Source organism: Python bivittatus, unplaced genomic scaffold, assembly GCF_059951505.1.
Source record: "Python bivittatus isolate LINGU-HERP-01145 unplaced genomic scaffold, Pbiv_v1 ctg000700_np1212, whole genome shotgun sequence".
Taxonomy (NCBI): Eukaryota; Metazoa; Chordata; class Lepidosauria; order Squamata; family Pythonidae; genus Python; species Python bivittatus.
In genome coordinates, this window is record NW_028277098.1 from 99,793,985 (window position 1) to 99,815,721 (window position 21,737).

Consider the following 21,737-nt stretch of genomic DNA (forward strand, 5'->3'; position numbering starts at 1 on the left):
GGAGGCGGGCGGCGGCGGCGCGGCCCCGCCGGCTTCTGCGTCGCCTCAGGAGCGCCGGCACGACGCGGAGCGCGTCCTCGCCTCGCCGGAGCGACGCCCCTGCGAGGTAGGCTGGGCTCGGGGGGCGCTTCTGAGGCTGAGGCGGGACTCGAATGTGGGTCCCCCGGTCTGAATCGAGCCACGGCCTCGCGAGGTAGGCTCGGCTGAGGCGGGGGACTGACGCTAAGGGCGCATCTGTGGCTGAGGGGGACTCGAATTCAAGTCTCCCCGGTCCAGGAGTCACAACAACCCTGCGTGGTACGCCGGGTGGCGGGGGGGGGGCTGGCCCAACGCCCCCCAGGAAGGTTCTGTACCTGAGAGGGGAATAGAACTGGGGTCCCCCAGTCTAAATCCAACCACCGCCCTGCGAGGTGGGCTGGGCTGAGGAAGAGGGACTGGCCCAAAGTCTCTGAAAGGGATTCTGTGGCTGAGGGGATACTCGAACTCAGGTCTCCCCAGTCCAGAAGTACCAACAATCCCGCGAGGGGGGCTGGGCTGAGAGAGGAACTGGCCCAAAGACCCCCATGGAGTTTCTGTGACTGAGAGGGCAACCTGGATCTCCCTGCTCATACTCCAATAACAACCCTGTAAGGTGGGCTGGGCTGAGAAAGAGGGACTGGCCTAAAGATCCCTCGGGGGCTTCTGTCCCCACTTCTGGTCCAGGCCCATTGTCCGCACAACAGATCACTTTTCTAAGGAATTTAGCCTTCCTGCCTCTATATATATATATACATACACACATATACATATACACACACGTATATACACACACACACACACACACCCATAAATATACCCATATATATATACCCATATATATATTTGTTGTTGTTTAGTCGTTAAGTCGTGTCCGACTCTCCGTGACTCCATGAACCATACTGCGCCAGGCCTTCCGGTCCTTCACTGCCTCCCTGAGTTTGCTCAGTTTCATGCTCATTGCTTCAGTGATGCTATCTAACCATCTCATCCTCTGCCGTCCTCTTCTCCTTTTGCCTTCAATCTTTCCCAGCATCAGGGTCTTTTCCAAAGAGTCCTCTCTTCGCATTAGGTGACCAAAGTATCTGAGCTTGAGCTTCATTATCGATCCTTCCAATGAGCAATCAGGGTTGATTTCCTTTAAGATTGACTGGTTTGACCTCCTAGCAGTCCAGGGGACTCTCAAGAGTCTTCTCCAGCACCACAGTTCAAAGGCATCAATTCTTCGGCGCTCCGCCTTCTTTATGGTCCAGCTCTCACAGCCATACATTACTACTGGAAAAACCATAGCTTTGACTATGCGGATCTTTGTCGGCAAGGTGACGTCTCTGCTTTTTAATATGCTATCTAGGCTTGCCATAGCTTTCCTCCCAAGGAGCAAGCGTCTTTTAATTTCATGGCTGCAGTCTCCATCTGCGGTGATCTTGGAGCCCAAATAAATGAAGTCTGTTACTGCTTCCATTTCTACCCCTTCTATTTGCCAGGAATTGATGGGTCCAGATGCCATGATCTTAGTTTTTTTAATGTTGAGTTTCAAACCAGCTTTCGCACTCTCCTCTTTCACCCTCATCAAGAGGCTCTTTAGTTCTTCTTCACTTTCTGCCATTAGGGTGGTATCGTCTGCATATCTGAGGTTGTTGATGATTCTCCCTGCAATCTTAATTACGGCTTGTGATTCTTCCAGCCTGGCATTTCTCATGATGTACTCTGCATATAGGTTAAATAAGCAGGGTGACAGTATACAGCCTTGTCGTACACCTTTCCCTATTTTGAACCAATCGGTTGTTCCGTGACTGGTTCTAACTGTTGCTTCTTGGCCTGCATACAGATTTCTCAGGAGACAGGTAAGGTGGTCTGGTACTCCCATCTCTTTAAGAATTTGCCACAGTTTGTTGTGATCCACACAATCAAAGGCTTTTGCATAGTCAATGAAGCAGAAGTAGATATTTTTCTGGAACTCTCGTGCTTTCTCCATGATCCAGCGAATGTTGGCGATTTGATCTCTAGTTCCTCTGCCTCTTCGAAACCCAGCTTGTACATCCGGTAGTTCTCGGTTCATGTATTGCTGAAGCCTAGCTTGTAGGATTTTGAGCATAACCTTGCTAGCATGTGAAATGAGTGCAATTGTGCGATAGTTTGAGCATTCTTTGGCATTGCCCTTCTTTGGAATTGGAACGTAAACTGACCTTTTCCAATCCCGTGGCCACTGTTGCGTTTTCCAAACTTGCTGGCATATTGAGTGCAGCACTTTAACACCATCGTCTTTTAGTATTTTAAATAACTCAGCTGGAATACTGTCATCTCCACTAGCTTTGTTGTTAGCAATGCTTCCTAAGGCCCACTTGACTTCACTCTCTAGGATGTCTGGCTCAAGGTCAGCGATCACACCAGCGTGGACATCAGGGACATTAAGATCTTTCTTGTATAGTTCTTCTGTGTATTCTTGCCACCTCTTCTTAATCTCTTCTGCTTCTGTTAGGTCCCTGCCTTTTTTGTCCTTTATCATGCCCATCTTTGCACTAAACGTTCCTTTCATATCTCCAATTTTCGTGAAGAGATCTCTAGTCTTCCCCATTCTATTGTTTTCCTCAATTTCTTTGCATTGTTCATTTAAGAAGGCTTTCTTATCTCTCCTTGCTATTCTCTGGAAATCTGCATTCAGTTGCTTATATCTTTCCCTTTCACCCTTGCTTTTCGCATTCCTTCTTTCCACAGCTATTTGTAAAGCCTCATCAGACAGCCATTTTGCTTTCTTGCATTTCTTTTTCTTTGGGATGGTTTTAGTTGCTGCCTCCTGTACAATGTTACGGACCTCCGTCCATAGTTCTTCAGGCACTCTGTCTACCAAATCTAATCCTCTAAATCTATTCATCACCTTCACTGTGTACTCACAAGGAATATGATCTAAGTCATACCTGAGTGGTCTAGTGGTTTTCCCTACATTCTTCAATTTAAGCCTAAATTTTGCAGTAAGAAGCTCATGATCTGAGCCACAGTCAGCTCCTGGTCTTGTTTTTGCTGTCTGTATAGAGCTTCTCCATCTTTGGCTGCAAAGTATGTAATCAATCTGGTTTCGGTTTTGACCATCTGGTGATGTCCATGTGTAGAGTCGTCTCTTGTGTTGTTGGAAAAGAGTGTTTGCTATGACTAGCTTGTTCTCTTGACAGAACTCTATTAGCCTTTGCCCTGCTTCATTTTGTACTCCAAGGCCAAACTTGCCTGTTATTCCGATTACTCCTTGACTTCCTACTTTAGCATTCCAATCCCCTATGATGAAAAGGACATCTTTTTGGTGCTAGTTCTAGAAGATGTTGTAGGTCTTCATAGAAGCGGTCAACCTCAGCTTCTTCAGCATCAGTGGTTGGGGCATAGACTTGGATGACTGTGATATTGAATGGTTTGCCTTGGATACGCACTGAGATCATTCTGTCGTTTTTGAGGTTGTACCCCATTACTGCCTTTCCGACTCTCTTATTGACTATGATTGCAACTCCATTTCTTCTAAGGGTTTCTTGCCCACAGTAGTAGATATAATGGTCACCCGAATTAAATTCACCCATTCCCGTCCATTTCAGTTCGCTGATTCCCAAGATGTCGATGTTCAGTCTTGTCATCTCATGCTTGACCACATCCAGCTTGCCTTGGTTCATAGATCTTACATTCCAGGTACCTATACAATATTGTTCTTTGCAGCATCGGACCTTCTTTTCGCTTCCAGATACATCCACAGCTGAACGTCCTTTCGGCTTTGGCCCAGCCGCTTCACTCTTTCTGGAGCTACTTGGAATTGCCCTCCGCTCTTCCCCAGTAGCATATTGGACACCTTCCGACCTGAGGGGCTCATCTTCCGGCGTCATATCTTTTAGCCTTTTAACATTGTCCATGGGGTTTTCTTGGCACGGATACTGGAGTGGGTTGCCATTTCCTTCTCCAGTGGACCACATTTTGTCAGAACTCTCTGTCATGACCTGTCCGTCTTGGGTGGCCCTGCACGGTATAGCTCATGGCTTCACTGAGTTACGCAAGCCCCTTCGCCACGACAAGGCAGTGATTCATGAAGGGGCATATATATATATAGAGGTATATATATGTGTGTGTGTGTGTGTATATATATATATATATATATATATGGGTGTGTATGTATGTATGTGAATATATATATATATGGGTGTGTATGTATGTGTGTGTGTGTGTATATATATATATGGGTATGTGTGTGTGTGTGTGTGTGTATATATGGGTTTTTGTGTATGTATCACATTAGAGGAAGGGGGTTACACCATCCCGCAAGGGGGATAGACTCGGTTACAGGAGTGATGGTGCACCTTTGGGAGACCTGAACGGCCAGGCTGGGGATTGGAGAAAGTCTGTCTATGTGGTCACCAAGAGTCGATCGTAACTCGAAGGCACATAATCTACGGCATGCAAAAACGCAAGTCCTTTGAGAAGTCCATAATGTTGGGGGAAGTGGAAGGAAAGAGAAGAAGAGGACGACAGTCAGAATCCTCGCAATCAATTAACCATATTATTTGCCAGCTTGCTTGCTTGGGTTCTGGAAGGATGGATGGAAGAAATGACCGTTAGAGGCAGGTGGGCTGTTATCAAAGACTCAGGAATGCTCAAGGTCGTACCAACCAGCGAGTGTGAGAAGACCGGGAGGTTAGGGGGGTGCAAGGGGGAAAGAGAAAAAAGGTAAAAGCAACTTTTGGCACACGCGGGCTCAGTCTTAGCAGTGCTTTGGAACTGTACACTTGTTCTCAATAAATGAACTTTCTTTTGAACCATTACTGGTTGCAAGGAGAGTTACTGAAGTTGGGAGTTGTGAGTGGCAGATCATTACAACGACCAGCAGCAAAGTGGAGGGACTCAGTTACAGTGGCGATGAGTGCACTGACCTGAAAGACCAAGTTAGGGACAGATCATCTTGGAGAAAAATCTAGCTATGTTGTTGCTAAGAGTTGACACCAACTGGATGGCACCCAGTCAGTCAATCAATATTTTATTTGTTTGTTTGTCAAATTTATATAGCTGCCTATCTCATGGATGTGACTCTGGGTGGCGTACAATAGAAACAAAACAATTAGAAATAGAGTCTTAAAAACCATTAAAAACCATTTAAAATATAAATAAAGGCACAGGAGTACATTCTAGGCAATACACCCATTTTACAGGCTCCCTATTTCCATGGAATCCCCAAGCCTGCTGACAGAAGTCTTGAGGGATTGCTGGAAAATCAATAGGGTCGGGGCCAATCTCACCTCAGGGGGAATGATGTTCCAAGGGGCTGGTGCCACTGCAGAGAAGGCTTGCCTCCTAAACATGTCATCATCTGCTAGTAATGCCCCTCTGGATTCTATGTAGGTCAGACAGGACAAACTTTATGCAAAATAATTTTTTTTATCCCGCCTTTATTATTTTTATAAGTAACTCAAGGTGATGAACATATCTAATACTCTTTCCTCCTCCTGTTTTTCCCACAACAACAACAACTCTGTGAGGTGAGTTGGGCTGAGAGAATGACTGGCCCAAAGTCTCACAGCCGGCTTTCATGCCTAAGGCGGGACTAGAACACACAGTCTCCTGCTTTCTAGCCTGGAGCCTTAACCACTAGACCAAACTTTCAGACTTGCAAGTTTTTGTTAACATAGCCTTACAATGAAGTAGGATTAGTTCATCTTGATGTGTTTCCTATCTGATCTGCTTGGGAGGCTGACATCAATCTTGCAAGTCTGAAAGTACAAATCTCTCACCATCCCTATTTACCATCTGATCTCTTCCCCCCACCCTTCCAAGGTCATTCTCACATTCCATTACAGAAGCTGCAGAATATTAGTAGGAAATAGAGTAAAGCATTCTTTAATTACTGTATCTCAGCAAAGAACTGTGCCAAATATCAGATGATAACGTTTAAAGCTTGTTGAGATGGTGGCCATATAAATTGGATAAATAAATAATAAAGCTGATTCCTGTATTCAAAGACCTCTGAATATATTTGATGAAAAAAATAAAATGTTTTAAATATTTCTGAAAACTTCCAAGCAGCTCTGAAAACACTTTCTGAATGGGAAGAAGTGTGGATAGAAGCAGTGGTGTAGTCCCTATATGCAAAATGTTCTTGAGGGAAACTTTGCCTGGACTATGCAAGATAAGAAACATTCTCATATACCCAGAATTCTAAAAATTATCAGAAACACCAAAGATTATTACTTTTCCATGTGAACCATCTAAAATTACAGAATTTGTGAAACAGGGAACGCTTCTATGGCCAAAGAGAGAAGAAAATTATGAGAAACCCCAATATGTTTTTCAGGAAGTACTTGAAGAAAATACATAATGTGTTTTGGCATATTCGTAGTAAGGGACAATAAGGGGAAAAATATGTTGATTGCCTTTTTCCCAAAGAGAGCTGTTCCTACCATCTTCCACCACCATTTTTCATCTTTTACCTGCAAAGGATTTGCACTTTGTAAACTCTGTGTCACTCATCTTGCTAGTCAAAATTTTGGGATATTGGAATATTCTAAAATGTACTGGGTTCTCAAAGTTGAAAGCCCAGAATCTATTCATATCTGCTCCACTAAGTCCCAGTGTACTTAATGAAGGGCATTGAGTCCCAGGACAGTGTGTAGAGGCATTTCAAGAGATTGCAATGCATTCTTCCATTCCCACTGAAAATGACTTGAAGTTGTCATTCTTCATCATGGGAGAAACTGCCAAGTTTGAACGTAGCAAGAGAATTGATTTGACCCATATGTGCATGAAATGGAAAAGCAAATTGCTGTCTTCTGCTGCCTAATTTAGCATTATTAAATTAATAATTGTGGTTGTTCTGAATGACCTATTAACAGAATAATCACCGCTTGTACTTTTTGGTTTTCACTGCAATGTGACTGTGACCCAGTGATTAATTTAGTACATATACTGGTCTATGGTCATAATAAAGATCTTATTTGAATCTAATACAGTATTTTCCAACTGTACTCTGTATCTTGCAAATGTGCATAATCTTCCATATGCAACAAGAATTTGTTTTTGACACAGGCTTATTCAAACTTTGAGTATAATCATTAAAATCAGTGGACAAGGTAGTTGAAAATTATATTAACCATTAAAGAGCATTAGTTTCAGATCAAATGAAGTTCTTAAATATGTTATGAGGCATCACAAGGGATGGAATTAGGACTTTGTCATTAATAAAGTCTTCATTTAGATTTTTCTGATGCCAAACATTTTTATATTTATATCCTACTTTTTCCTTTGAAGGAAGATTAAACACAGCTTACCACTTCCCAGCGGTTTGGCTTCACAGCGGTTCAAGGAGGTGGGCTATGCTACCAAAGACAGTTTTGAGCTTCATGTCTGAAAGGGGACATGAACCTGGTTCTCCAACACTGCAAGGTGAAGGTGCCCATCAGCCTTTTATATTGGTACGCCCATTTCATCTTTTGAGGACACGTCAGTTCTCCCTCAGATAGGGAGCTACGAGGGCTGGTCCACCCATCCATCTGGTGTGATTTACCAGAATATTCCCTACCAAGCCCTGTAGCCCCTCTCTATCCAGGAGGCTCCCTGTTACCCCAGCTTTCCTTTGTCTTTTTTTTAGGGACAGGTGACACGCTTTTACTTCCTATCCAGTTCTTCAGATTTATATGCTGCTGCAATTAGGAGACTCTGAGCAGTTTACAGTCTCTTCTAATAATAAAATATAACCATCCAAATAACAAGAAACAGCAAACACCTGAAGCATACTCTTCCAACAATAATAAAAGATGCGCACCTTGTGGATAGTTCAGTATTCCACTCATTCCTCAAATTCCCCCCCAAGAGAGCCAGACCTTTTGACGATTTACCAAGGAAGTGATAATCCTTGTATCCTCGTGGCTTGACTACTGCAACACACTCTACATGGGGCTGCCCTTGAAGACCATCCAGAAGCTTCAGCTGGTCTAGAATGCAGCAGCATGGACAGTGATGGGCAGGCCTCAGTGTGTCCATGTAATACTTCTGCAAGCTGCACCAATTGCCAGTTTGCTTCTGGGAGCAATTGAAGGTGCTGGTCATCATCTACAGCCCTATATGGCATAGGGCTTAGTTACTTGAGGGACTGCCTGTCTCCCATAGTATCTGCCTGGCCAATTCAATCTGGCAGAATTGGCACACTCCAGGTTCCTTCAATTAAACAATGCTATCTGTTGGGACTGAGGAAGCGTGCCTTCTCTGTAGCAGTACCTGCCTTCTGGAATGATGCCCCTTGAGATCTGAATGGCCCTCACCCTTCTGGTGTTTTGAAGGACCCTTAAGACTTGGCTCTTTTCCAAGGCCTTTAGGGAGGGTGAGTGAAGCCCACTTTGGACTATGCAGGTCTGTTTCTTTTTTCCATTCCAGTCTGGTTTCTGTCATCTGTCATTCTGTTTTATTGTTTTTAATGATTTTAGTAGTTATTTTTGGGTTGATGTTGTACTGTTTTCTGGATTTTTAACCTTGTAGGCCGCCCAGAGTCACAGTAGTGAGACTGGCAGCTATATAAATTTGATAGATAAATAAATACATAAATCTTTGCTATCTTTTATTCTTTATTTTTGCTTCTTATTGTATTTTTTTAATGTTTTTACTTGTGAGCGACCCAGAGTTGTTGGAACTCGGGTAGCATAATATATGACAACTGCAATGAGACTATTATATGCTCAAAGGTGGAAAGGTTTGACACCACTCACAATGGAGGAATGGTTGATGAAGGTGATGGAGCTGGCAGAGATGGTGAAATTGACTTCTTTGATCAGAGAAAAGACAATAACTTTTGAAATGGAAAAAAGAAACAGACCCACATAGTCCAAAGATATTGAAAAGACAATATGGTCGACTGGAAACCTCGTATAGACTTTTTGCATGAAACGGAAAAAAATGCACTTAGACTTATGGCTTTGATGATTAGAAAAAGAAAAGATAATAGAAAAAAGTGAGGGCTTTTTTGTAATCATAGAGTAAGAGATAACTTTGTAATTATATTTGCTGCAGAGAAAATGGGAAGTTTCTGTTTCTTTTTATGCTTTCTCACTGCACGTTCGCTTTTGCTTTTTTCCTTCTCTCTTTCTTCATTCTTTCTATTTTGTATTAATCTGTGTTAGTTTTTATGTTCTCTTTAAAGCTTAATAAAATTTATTTTTAAAAAAGGGAACTGAGGTAGCATACAAATTTAATTAATAAATGTTTGGAAGGAGGGTATTCCATGGAGAGCCATCATTGAGAAGGCATGAGAAGCAGGTTCCTGAAGATGGCATTCCAAATTAATCAAGTGGGATGCAACTATCCAGCATATTTATGTTCTCAGAAAATTTATGAGATCCATTTGTGGCCCTGGATCATTTTTGGAAACAAAAATAATGCTTAAGCCAGGGAGTTAAGTGTTGCAGAATGCCAACATTCCTTTTATCGTTATTTTTTTTCCCAAGTCAAAAATCTGATGGCATGCAGCTTGGCAGTGCTAAGAATGGTCCCCATGGGCTCCTTAGGTTTTTGGCTATGGCAATTGGGACTCCAGCATTGTACCCCAGTAGCTCTTTGATGCCATCATCTACACAACCTTGTTATACTAAGGAAGGGGATTTAACTCAGTTCAGTGCAATGCCTGACAACAAGACATCTGGGCTGCAAAGCCATTTTGCCTTCTTCAAACTCTTCCCCCAAAACCTTCTGAAAAACTCTGAATAATATGACTTTGGAGGGTAGATACATTAATATTAGTTTGCTTTAAATTATTTATTATTATTTCAGATCCCAGTGAGAGAATGGAGTCTCATAACATTGTGATCATAGTGGAGCCATATTAGTTCACAAAATTTAAATGTTGTGGCTGCTTTAAAGTCTCAAAAAGGAGTATTTGTTAAGCTCCCCCCCCCCATGCATTACAAAGCAAAGCACACCTTTCAAATGTTTTGCACAGCCTGTTATCCAACAAGCTTTTACAACACCTCTGAGTTCAACTTTTGTATTTCATTCTAAGCTGTAAATAATCAGGGTTAAAGTAAAATTTTCCAGTGGAAAGTAATTACCATTGTATCACTTTCCTTTTGGGGATTAGTGATGAAAACGTTGGAAGGAAAGCATTCATGTTCCCCTGATTTACATGTACAAGAATGAATTCCCCAAACTGCTTTTCAACATTTTTACATTTTATTTTTAATTTATTTACTAGGGCTTATATGTTACTCCAGTGCAAAAATACCTTGAGTTTCCCCCTCTTTCAGTAAGAAGGTTAAAATAATCTAAATTGACAACATATACTTATAACCTCAAAACTCCCAGCATCCAGGGAACAATCAAAACCTCACATAAAAATCCATGATTTGGGGAGAGGGGGAATCATTCACACCCATTCCATTCCCAAGGCTCTCTTGAAAAGCCATGATTTTATGGCTTTCCTAAAAATGTATAGAATCTGAGCTGAACAGATTCGCATTGCTAAGTATGAATGGTAAAAAGAGTACGAAGCAAGGACAACCTATTACTATAGTTGGAACATTTTACATATCAGTTTGTATGATGTTTTAAGTGTGCGTGTGCGTGCGTATGTCTGTGTACCTTGGTAGGTCAGAAGCAACCTCAAATGAAGCTTATTAGCCCTTTTGACTGATGCCAGACATTGTAATGCTCTTCTGGTATTAAAATTCTGACATTAGTGGAATCAAAAGTGAATTTAGGCTCATTTATGGGGAAATCTGCCCAGAAAGTCAAAAGTGAAAAATTGGATAAGCAGTGATATGTGAATGGATTTACAAAACATGCTGATCGGGGGGGAGGCTTCCTTCCTTCCTTCCTTCCTTCCTTCCTTCCTTCCTTCCTTCCTTCCTTCCTTCCTTCCTTCCTTCCTTCCTTCCTTCCTTCCTGCTGGCTTACTGTGTGTGAATCAGGGCATTATTGTTCCAGCCAACTGTCCTTTATCTCACTTTGAAACAGATTTATACAAACCCCATGTCTCTACCCCACTTCCTACTGAAAAAATGAACTGTTCTTGTCTACTCATCATAGCTTTGCTTTTAAGGAGGCTGAGTATTCAGAATCTTCCATCACTCTTGCATTCTTCACTATTCCATCATAAACAATCAAATCAATCACACTTCTAGATTTATATTCATTCCTTTGCCTTGTATACATACAAGTAGACTTATGCTCAAACTGCTTCTTTAATGCAGACTTTTTTCTGAACTGATGCTCATCAGATTGACCTGTCTCATTCATTCTTGGGGCTCTGAATGGTTCAATCATTTCTCTCTACTCTCATCTTATTCCCATCTAACCCTTCATGTCATCAAGCAGAATAATTTTTCCCCTGGATCATACTCATTCAGAATGTTGCTCAACTCCCCCCCCCCCCCGCCAATCAACTGTGATTCTTCCATGATCACCATTCACTAGAATATAACATGCAACTATTACAAACTGGAGATCCTTACATTCATTGTTGTGGTTCAGTCATTAAGTCGTGTCCGACTCTTCGTGACCCCATGAACCATATCACGCCAGGCCTTCCTGTCTTTCACGGCCTCCCAGAGTTTGCTCAGTTTCATGTTCATTGCTTCAGTGATGCTATCTAACCATCTCATCCTCTGCCATCCCCTTCTCCTTTTGCCTTCCATCTTTCCCAGCATCAGGGTCTTTTCCAAAAAGTCCTCTCTTCACATTAGGTGGCCAAAGTATCTGAGCTTGAGCTTCATTATCAATCCTTCCAATGAGCAGTCAGGGTTGATTTCCTTTAGGATTGACTGGTTTGACCTTCTAGCAGTCCAAGGGACTCTTAACAGTCTTCTCCAGCACCACAATTCAAAGGCATCAATTCTTCAGCGCTCAGCCTTCCTTATGGTTCAGCTCTCATAGCCATACATTGCTACTGGAAAAACCATAGCTCTGATTATGCGGATCTTTGTCGGCTAGGTGATGTCTCTGCTTTTTAATATGCTGTCTAGGTTTGCCATAGTTTTCCTCCCAAGGAGCAAGCATCTTTTAATTTCATGGCTGTATTCTCTGTCTGCAGTGATCTTGGAGCAAGCGTCTTTTAATTTCATGGCTGCAGTCTCCATCTGCGGTGATCTTGGAGCCCAAATAAATGAAGTCTGTTACTGCTTCCATTTCTACTCCTTCTATTTGCCAGGAATTGATGGGTCCAGATGCCATGATCTTAGTTTTTTTAATGTTGAGTTTCAAGCCAGCTTTTGCGCTCTCCTCTTTCACCCTCATCAAGAGGCTCTTTAGTTCTTCTTCACTTTCTGCCATTAGGGTGGTATCGTCTCCATATCTGCGGTTGCATATTGTTGATATTTCTCCTTGCAATCTTAATTCCAGCTTGTGATTCTTCCAACCCAGCATTTCTCATGATGTACTCTGCATATAGGTTAAATAAGCAGGGTGACAGTATACAGCCTTGTCGTACTCCTTTCCCTTTTTTGAACCAATCAGTTGTTCCATGACTGGTTCCAATTGTTGCTTCTTGGCCCGCATTCAGATTTCTCAGGAGACAGATAAGGTGGTTTGGTACCCCCATCTCTTTAAGAATTTTCCACAGTTTGTTGTGATCCACACAATCAAAGGCTTTTGCATAGTCAATGAAGCAGAAGTAGATGCTTTTCTGGAACTCTCGTGCTTTCTCCATGATCCAGCGAATGTTGGCGATTTGATCTCTAGTTCCTCTGCCTCTTCGAAACCCAGCTTGTACATCCGGTAGTGCTCGGTTCATGTACTATTGAAGCCTAGCTTGTAGGATTTTGAGTGTAACCTTGCTAGCAAATGAGCACAATTGTGCGGTAGTTTGAGCATTCTTTGGCATTGCCCTTCTTTGGAATTGGAACGTAAACTGACCTTTTCCATTCCTGTGGCCACTGCTGAGTTTTCCAAACTTGCTGGCATATTGAGTGCAGCACTTTAACAGCATCATCTTCTAGTATTTTAAATAACTCAGCTGGAATACTGTCATCTCCACTAGCTTTGTTGTTAGCAATGCTTCCTAAGGCCCACTTGACTTCACTCTCTAGGATGTCTGGCTCAAGGTCAGTGATCACACCAGCGTGGACATCAGGGACATTAAGATCTTTCTTGTATAGTTCTTCTGTGTATTCTTGCCACCTCTTCTTAATCTCTTCTGCTTCTGTTAGGTCCCTGCCTTTTTTGTCCTTTATCATGCCCATCTTTGCACTAAACGTTCCTTTCATATCTCCAATTTTCTTGTAGAGATCTCTAGTCTTCCCCATTCTATTATTTTCCTCAATTTCTTTGCATTGTTCATTTAAGAAGGCCTTCTTATCTCTCCTTGCTATTCTCTGGAAATCTGCATTCAGTTGCTTATATCTTTCCCTTTCACCCTTGCTTTTCTCATTCCTTCTTTCCACAGCTATTTGTAAAGCCTCATCAGACAGCCACTTTGCTTTCTTGCATTCTTACACACCCATAAAAACCTAAGTTCATATTTTCTGACATACATTTTTAGCTCCTACATCCATTATTGAATTTATTCATCAACTCCATTCCACCAAATCAGATCACCTTTATTCTGATTTGTTACATCCTCCGCCTTTCTCTTAGTTTCAAGGGCACACCATGTTTCTGTTTCGTTTGTTTCATTCATTAATCCTTAGTCTTTACTATTTACTCATCTTACATTTGAAGTGACAATCACATGCCTTGGTTACCATCAAATGGGCCCATAAGATTTTATTTATTTGTTTGTTTGTTTGTTTGTTTATTTAATTTATATGCCGCAATCTCCCCCAGAGGATGACCTGTGCTGGCTGGGAAATTCTGGGAGTTGAAGTCCACGCATCTTAGAGTTGCCAAGGTTGAGAAACACTGCTCTACATTTTTAGTAAGATTTATTTATTTATTTGAAACACTTAAATGGTTGCTATCTTATGTAGGGTGGCTCACAACAATCATTAAATTAATTCATAATTAATTTAATTAAACAATAATGAAAACCAGAAAGCATGCTCTTGTCATTTTATGCAAGTTGGGTCCATACTCTGTTGCCGGTATTGCTGTAACCAGGAGGTACATGCCTGTATTCGGGATCAATTTGCAACATTTTTATATTGCCACATTTTTGTATTGCTTTGTGAAGCTTCAATGCAGTCTACAGAAAGTCTGAAACTCGCAGAAAAGTAGAGGGCATTTTCTGCCCAAAAGCTGTGATTCTAGAATTCTGCATTCCACCAGGTGGAGTACTAAAACCAGAGAGGCTTTTCCTTCTGGATAGCGGGTTACAGGGTTGCAAACGAAGCCAAGGTTGCTTTTTGGATAATCTCACTTAGTATGCTGGCCCAGTTACCCGAGCAGATGATGGAAAGCTTTTGTACTTTTTTTCCTATTTCTTTTCTTTCTCTCCCTTCTCCCTTCCTTCTGTTTAATTTAAAAAAAAAAAAAAATTCTGGCTGAAATTAATTCAGCCCTCAAGGCAATAAGTTCTTCCCAGCTTGAGTAAAATCCTATTCGTTTTCCAACCCAACAATGTTTGCTTAGCTTAGTATAATAATTGCATTGGATCCTCATCGGAGAGACCTTTATGAAATAATATATTTGTATGAGTTTTAAAGCTAACCTATGTGGATGATCTTGTTTCCTCAGCGTTGCTTATTTAAGTAATAATACCCATCGCTGAAGTGTATGCAGAACAATAAATCTACTGTATCCTTTATTAAGTGCTAGAGCACGGGTGTTTAATTTGACAGCAGACTCCATTTATAAATCAAAAGCATTAGTTGGTGCACTGCAAATTGATGTTTTTGTCAGAGGAGAGCAATCACAAAAATACATCCCGTTCCAGGAATTGTTGCTAGTGGTCTGGTTGGGCTAATCTTTTTGACTGAAAATTGACTAGTTCTCTGATTCTGCAAGCACATAGAAATTCATAAGAACATAAGGAGGTCTCTGCTGAATTAGAAAGGGGGAAAATTACTGTTTGGCATCTTGAATGACTTATATCCACCTCTTAGAGTGAGTTTGGCATCAGCTTGATCTGAAATTGTGCATATGTCCAAAGGAAAGTTGGGGGTGGGGGGGGGAATGCATCTGATTCAGCTTTTATTTGAGATATCTGGGATGGGTTTACTCAGCATGCAAGACTATCAATCATGGTCTGCACACAATGCAGCCAAGCTCAGACCAAACCACCTTATATCTTAGCATGCTGGTTGAGCCAGAGTTAGTGCGTATCCTATGGCGCACACACATTTTGGCCTCACTGTCTTTTTCCTGTGCCTGTCTGAAGCTGGCATAGATCAAGGGCCTGATTCTAGTGTTTCTCTAGGGAGGGCAGAGACCCTTTCCTGGCATTTTAACACTTTCTAGCCACAAGCATCGGGGGTTGGGATTGTGCCTATAAGCCTGTAAAGTTCTGGAGTTCTTGAGGGATTTTTAAAACAGCGTTTTCAAAGAAGCCACAGGACTTGGGCAGTTTTCTATATTCCCTCCCCCCCTTTCAGGTGGAAGAGAAGAAGAGAGGAGGGCTTTTAAGAGTAAATGACAGCTAAAATGATCTTTGCAGGCTGCCAATGTCACACAGTGAAGGGGTCCTAATTAGGATCTTTTGTAAACTCCTCCTTGGCTGGTCACCTGTGGTGAGTGGAAATAACCTCTAGGCAGTCAGATACTGGATGTTTTTTGAATGCTGTAAGACCAGGCTCTTTTTCTTGCTACAAACAGTTGCCATTTCTACTCATATTTAGCTGGCTGTTACAATGATTGTGGATAAGTGACTTTTGCACTTTTATAAGCTGCATTGCAGTCACTTTCTGGCACACGTGTATATAACAGTTCTTACCCCTTACCTTCAGAGCTATGCATTGTGTAACCATGTACCATCAGAGATCTCCCAAACAGACTGATATAGGATTAATTCACCTTGACTTTGTGAAATCTGAGCAGGGTTGAACTAAGTTAAGATTAACTAGATTAAATATATGGTTTTCATTTGGTTATTACTGGTTTATTTAATATTAACTTAAAAGTGGAACAGATACAACAACACCACTAATTCCTCACACAAAGTTTTGCTTAAGATTGTACAAAGAAGATAGAGTTATACATGGAGACAGAGATGTCAGAGATGAGCATGCAAATTTCAGAAAAGATATCTCATCAGATTGCTAGAAAAAGAGAATGGAGACAAGAGAATTTAAGGAAGCTTGGTGTATTGACTATAGCAAGGCTTTTGATTGTGCTGATCATGCCAGAATGTGGAGAATATATAGATATAGTTATTATTTTTAAGTTGCAGGATTGAAGAGCTGTTTTAGTAGGGGGTGATTTTTAAGGGTTGTTTTTTTTAATATCTTGATGCTTTTAGGCTATACATTGCTCAGTCATTTTGAGAAGACAATATAGAAATTTTGTAAATCAACCAGTCTACTAAATAACGGGTGTGCCAGAACACCTGATCGTTTTTCTGAGCAAACTTTCCCATTAACACAAACTGAGACAGGAGAGGTAGAATGGTTCCAAATAGGGAAGGAAGTGAGACAGGGCTACAGATTGTCCCCATATTTGTTGGAACCAAGGAGCAGGCCAAAATGCTAACAATTTGAGATATGCATAGGATACCACTTTGTTACCTGAGAGCAAGGCTGAGAAAAGCTCATGAGAAAAAAAAAAACTCTGTTCATATTAAATGTTAAGAAGACATAAGTAATGTCAGCTAGTAGACTTAGTGGCTTTACAATTGAGGGTGAATTTTGTTTTGTAGCGCTTAAGGCAAAATAAAGATAGAGACTCTTCTGGAGAAGTAAAGGAGAGTATTCCAAGACAGGAAAGCAATGGTAAAATTAGAAAAGATTGGCAATATTTCCATAACAACATAGATAAGAATAGTTAAAGCAATTCTTTTTCTACCTTAACCGTACAGGTATGGAAGTTGATCACAGAGAGAGAATGAGAGAAAGAAGATATGGAGATGGAGATGGTCACTAAGAGTAGTATTAACCATAAGAAGAACCACTAAATCCTGAATGAAATAAAAATGGATTGTTCCCCTGAGGTGATGATCAGTAAGCAGAAGCTCGCATTGGACATGTTGCGTGAGCAGGTGATGGACTAGAAAACATCATTAGGCTTGGCAAGACTGAGAGAAAGAGAAGAAGGGGAAGACAGTGGATAAGGTAGATGGCCAGGGTCAAAGAAATTATAGGACTGTCCTTGGAAGAGGTAGAAGTTATTACTAGAGAAAGCTGGTAGTGGAGACCATGTGCCTTGGCCAGGATGAACCAACCTCCCAGAATTTTCAGTGATGGCTCAGCTGGATGGGGAATTCTGACAGTCGTGGAAGTTGCCAGGGTTGAGAAACACTAGACTGTGCAGTTGGCAGAAGTCAAGGCTGACTTGATAGCTATTGCTACTGTACTACTACTTGCTTAACCAACACAGTGTGTTTGTTTAGGGGCTGGTGATCTTAGCATGTTGAGTATTTTTCCCAATATTTTACTCCTTGTGACAGACAGACAGACAGACCTCATTGGCTTCCACTTTTGACTCCTGACAGGAGAGAATAAGTCTCTCCTTGGAGTCTTTGAAATACCACCCTGGCTCTCAGTTCCCCATTGTCAGGTTTGAGATGGAATTGCCTTGTCCTCTCCACCTGCCTCCAAAGAAGCAACCAGTATGAACAAGTGTGATTTTGAGAATAAATGTGATTTCAGCCAATGAAGTTCTGAATGTGGTGTGGAACAAGCAAAACAAAAGGGTTAAGGAAAGGCAGTGGGGGGTGGGGGTGGGAGTTGGAAGCCTCTAATCTGGCCCTTGGGTTTTGAAAACAGCAAGCAAGCCAGCAGGCAAAGTATCCCATTCTGTCCTTAAAACTGAAGGGATGGAAAGAGAAAAATGGCTCAACATACTGTACGGTTATCAAAGGAGGTTTCAGCATTGTTGGTAATGAGCTGAGCTCTTTCCTTAGGACCGCAAGTACTGTACCTTGGAGAATTCATTTGTTCTCTTCTGAAACCAGTGACATTCATAGTCATTATTATTTGCTCAGTGCTGGCAGAATGCCTGGGACTTTTCAGCTAATGTGTTAAAAACCTGGAAGATCAATAAACAAGCAACGCTTTCTCTCCCCTGGTGCTGGGAAAGGGGAAGCAGAGAATCGGCAAAAAGATTTGCAGTCCAATTGTTTCTCCAAGGAAAATGATGTGCCAAGCCTGCGGTGGAAACTGTGAATCCTATTAGAGAATTATGATGCTTCCTTTTGACTGAGCCAAAACTGAGTGCCCATGTGGCACTATCTTATCCCATCTTCTGCTGGATTTTAACCATGTTTTGAGGTTTACAAGGGTGTCTGATCCCAGAGCGCAGCCTAGAAAGTAGCATCTAAGTCTTAGCTGATCTCAAAATGCCAAGCAAGTTCATATCCAGTTACCATTGTATCTGGATATGACACCACTAGGAAATCCCAGGGCTATAGGCTAGAGTGGGAAGTTGAAAAATCATCCAGGAAGAAAGCAACGGCAAACCATTTTATATATATACAGCAGGAGTCAGGTTTGGTTCAAAGGAGACATTACTGAGCATTACCCAGTGACGCTTATTCTGAATTTATGCAAACTGGACTTTATAACCAAGTTTCTATGCATCATCCACTGGAAATTAAGCCAGCTTCAGAAATTCCTTTCCAGATTTCCACCAGTTCTTCTCCTCTGACCAGTGGTTCTGTCTGGATGGTGGTTACCATGGCACTTGATTGCTCAATTCCCCTGCACCTTCAACCTTCCAACTCATGCTGGTAAAGCAAGTGCAATTGCTATCCTTTCCATAGTCATGTTTTTTGGTAGACTTTTGGTATGCACTGACTCCCTCTGTCCATGACACCTTCCTATCCACTTTCTCTGCTGGTGCATCAGGGGTGGGAGGATGGGGACAGACCACAATTGTATACTTTTTTCAGCAGGAGAAACTGGTAGAAGGCTTGAGAGGGAGGGAGGGAGGGAGGGAGGGACATTCCTTCACCTTTTTTAACACTGAACCATTAAAAAAACCAACCAACCACAATGTAAACATTCTTCCTATTACTTCTGCTAGAAGTGGCTGGGTGTTTTTGGGCTGGGGGTCCGGGGTGTGGGGATTGGAGGAGTGAGATTAGGACAATGAAGAAAAAATTAGAACAATAGTTCATTGTTTCACTATGGGAAGGAAGGACACTTCAGAAAGAGATAGCCATGCAGCACAGGGCGAAATGGTCACCAGTGATGAAAGAAGAGGAAGCATTCTTGCTACAGCACCTGGAATTAATTGGAGCAGAGACATTTGCCTTCAACAAAATGAAGATAGACAAACTGCTGGCAGAAGCTGAAAAACATTATTTTTGAGAAAACACAAGTGAAACTAGGCCTAGCAGGCTTGGGGCAAGGAGACATTGTGTGTTCCCACCCTTGGGTAATGGCTCGTGGCCTGTATCGGTTGTGCAGATTGACCCAGTGGAGATGTGCCCCAAACAAAGTGGGAACCAGTGGCCATCTGCAAGCCTTGTGCTTTCCTGCTGATGCCCTTGAGGGCCGGGGAGCAGCATAGTTCAGCACAATTTAATATCAGGAACAAGGACTGCGTGTGCAGGAGCTACAGAAGATGAAACCGTTTCTTGGATAAGTAGGCCTTAGGCCATGAAGGGCTTTCTAGGTGATAGAACCTTCAGTTGCAGGTTCAGCACCTTCAGTTGCACTTGGAAGTCTGTCAGTGACCAGTGCAGCTCACAAAGCAAAGCAGTTAAAATTGCTTGTGCCACCGCATTCCGGACCAGCTGCATCTTCCAAATGGATTTCAAGAGCAGCCCCGTGTAGAGTGCATTGCAGGAGTCCATACACCAAGTGGCCAAAGCATGAGTGACTGATTGAAGCCCCATCGGTCCAGGTAAGGTTGTAGTTGGTGCACAAAGTGTATTTGTGCAAAGACCTTAGCAGTAGCTGCCACCTACTCCTTGAGCAGGAACTGTGAGTCCAAGAAGAGCCCCAAATTGTGCAGTAGTCCCAAAGGGGGAAGTGCAATCCCATTCAGAACTAAAGATGGAACATGGAGGATGTTCCATCCCACAGCCACCTGATCTTGTCAGGGGTGAGCTTGAGCCTATTTCTCCTCCTTCAGGCCCCCACAGCCCCCAGACACTTGGACAAGACCTTGACAGTATCCCCTAATAGGTCTGGGGTTGAGATGCATGATTGGGTATCACCTACATTTTGATGAGACTTGACCCGAAACTGGAAGATGACCTCCTAGCAGCTTCAGACAGATGTTTAACAGAAGGAGCAAGAGTGTCAAATGCAGCAATACCCCACACATCATGGGCCTCAGACTTGCTCTCTCCCCCTTGTCAACATCTACTGCAACCATAAGAGAAAGAAAGAGAAGTACCACAAAACAGTGCCCCCATTCCTAATCACTGGTAGAACAGAAGGATACCATGGTCAACAGCATTGAAAGCCACTAAGGGATCAAGGAAAACCAGGATGACTGCACTGTCCCCATCCTGACTCCACCAGAGGTCATCAGCAAGCATGACCATGGCTGTCTCAGTACTATGTCCAGGCCTGAAATCTGACTGAAGGGGGTCTAGATAATCTCTTTCCTCCATAACATAAAGAAGAGAACAGAAGTCAGACAAGAATGGACTAAGGAAAACTCACTCTTAATGCAGTTTGCCTCCTGGGAAGTCACAGTACCAGAAAAGAAGTGCAAAGAGCCAGGTACCCATTTTCGATACAGCATAGTTTTTCTTAAACCAACTTAAGTAATGCTGCTTAGCGCCAGGTGAGATCTGGCCACTGAGAAAAAATAGCAATTCCCCCCTGATAAATGAAGGGGAAATAATTCTAATAGGTTCATTCTAGACAGAACAAAAGCCTGCCTGTGCATTTAAATGACTTTAGATCTCTTTTGCTGATTAATTGCAAAGCCTTTTCTCCCTACAAGCACCTTTTTCATTTTTCTTTTCCTTTCCGGTAGTTGCTATTAAGGAACAGCCAGATGTTGCCAGCTTCATTTAAAAGTAGGGTATATCTGGAACTTCTCTCATCCGAGACCCAGAGATAGCTGAAGGTTTAAAAAATAAATCAGCCAAGAGGAGAATATGAAAGGTGCCCTCTTACATTTAGAATTGTTAGGTTGGTAGAACGAGTTACAAAACACACACAATCCAAGACAAGAAGACTCTGTGCAGATGCAACTTTTGACTTTATGTTGCAACACCCTGCCAAGACTGGTTTTCAAAGCACAAATGTGTCAGTCCACCTAGAGCAGTGTTTCTCAACCTTGGGAACTTTAAGATGTGTGGACTTCAACTCCCAGAATTCCCCAGCCTCCCCATGCTGGCTGGGGAATTCTGAAGTTGAAGTCCACACATCTTAAAGTTCCCAAGGTTGAGAAACACTGACCTAGAGATAAGACATCTAGTACACTCCTAATCTGCACTTGCAGAAAGTCACTTTGTACAACCTTTGTAGCAACCTGCTATCTTGATATATCTCTCTGTCAACTCTGCTGGGTCACCGTTCTACTCCCCTCTTTCAGTGCTCAGCCTGACACATCTGCCATGGCGCTGTGCCTTTCAGCCTACCCAGAGGGCCACTGGACCCTCCGAATGCATGTCTCTTGGCAGAAGACAATACTCTCCTGAATGACTGAGTCATTGGTTTTAGGGATTAAGCTCTGCCTCTTCTCTTCCTCAAGCATGTGAAAAGCCTTGCAGAATGAGACCGAAGTTCGGT

At 42.3% G+C, this 21,737-nt stretch overlaps 1 long non-coding RNA gene across 1 annotated transcript; it reads left to right on the top strand.

Annotated features, from left to right (window-relative positions):
• The first annotated feature begins 13 nt into the window (after positions 1–13).
• On the top strand, positions 14–18,920 carry LOC148214284 (uncharacterized). The gene is made up of 3 exons (XR_015793468.1): positions 14–106; positions 13,774–13,864; positions 16,898–18,920. It is a non-coding gene; the product is annotated as an uncharacterized LOC148214284 (long non-coding RNA).
• Positions 18,921–21,737: the final 2,817 nt, after the last annotated feature.